This window comes from Grus americana, chromosome 14 (assembly GCF_028858705.1).
Source record: "Grus americana isolate bGruAme1 chromosome 14, bGruAme1.mat, whole genome shotgun sequence".
NCBI classification, from domain to species: domain Eukaryota; kingdom Metazoa; phylum Chordata; class Aves; order Gruiformes; family Gruidae; genus Grus; species Grus americana.
In genome coordinates, this window is record NC_072865.1 from 19,508,095 (window position 1) to 19,509,643 (window position 1,549).

Consider the following 1,549-nt stretch of genomic DNA (forward strand, 5'->3'; position numbering starts at 1 on the left):
CCCGTGGAAGGCACCCACGCTGGAGCAGTTGGTGAAGAACTGCAGCCCCAGGAGTTGTATGAAGTCCATGGAGGACTGTCTCACGTGGGAGAGACCCCAGGCTGGAGCAGGGCAGAGTGAGAGGAGTCCTCCCCTGAGGAGGAAGGAGTGGCAGAGACACCGTGTGATGAACTGACCACAACCCCCATTCCCCGTCCCCCTGTGCCGCTGGCGGGGAGGAGGGAGAGAAATGGGGGGTGAAGTTGGGCCTGGGAAGAAGGGAGGGGCAAGGGGAGGAGTTTTAGGATTTGGGTTTATTTCTCCTTACTCTACTCTGTTTTCCTGGTAATAAATGAGATGAATTTTTTTAAGTTGAGTCTGCTTTGCCCGTGACGGTAATTAGTGAACAATCTCTCCCTGTCCTTATCTTGACCCACAAGCCTCTTGTTGTATCTTCTCTCCCCTGCTCACTTGAGAAGGGGGAGTGAGAGAGCAGCTTTGGGGGGCACCTGGCCTCAACCCAGTGGGCTGGGCTCAACCCAGTGCAGTCATAAACGTTCTCCAGTGATCAGGACGAGTACAGGTTTAGGGAGCTGGAGCTCTGTGTCTTAGCACAGCAGCTGTGTTAGCAGGGTAGTGATGGTCAGCGCTGTGTGGCTCCTTCAGCAGTGCAAACGCAGTCAATAAAGGTCAAAATGATTCACCTCGCTGCCGGTTTGGTGCCTTGACCAAAGGACAACAAAGGAAATGGAGAGAGAACCCGTGTGGGCTCAGAGGAACAAAATGCTAGCGTTGAAATAAAGCCAGGGAAACAGAGCAAGACCTGCTTTTGTACTCGGGAAATGCTAACGTGATTTATGATTCTGTTTATTAGCACCGTATGTTTTGCAATCTATATATGACTTTTACTGGGCAAAAGTGGCTGGATTGCTTTACATTTCATCACAGTGCTTTGCTCTGCTTTTGCTGCTCTGCAGTACTGGAGCACAGAAGTATTGTTAACTTAGATTTATGTGTTTGCTTTTGAGCACTTAATTGTTTTTTATGCTGAGTTTAAGCAAGCTGCATTTCTTGTGATTGTTCTCTGAGCACTTCCATGTTATTTCAACACATATTTTGTACCAACCCTGGTTTTTTCCCAACACCTCCTGCATTATTGTTTCATTGTGCTCTCCAGCCACATATAGAGAAGAAAAATCAGCCTGTGATGAATTCAAAATGCAGATTTTTCCTTTCCCTTGGAGACTGAATTCAGCTACACCCCCTCACAGCAGCTTCCAAGGTGATGGAGAGACTGGTTCTTTAGCCACAAAATCAAATTTGGAACAAATACATTGACTACGAAAGAATTCAAATCATAGTCTTTGCCCGATTGTACGAGTACTGCTTTGGTCATAAAATCAACCAATTTAAGGAAAGCACATGAAAAGTGAACTTTCCTCATACCAGCGCAAGGTGGCAATGTTGGCTTAGACGAACAGGCAAGCCTTGCACATAAGCGGTCGGGCTTTTTTTTTTTTTTGCCAGAATCTTCTAACGAACCAAACAGTCATCGAGAACCCATTGTCTT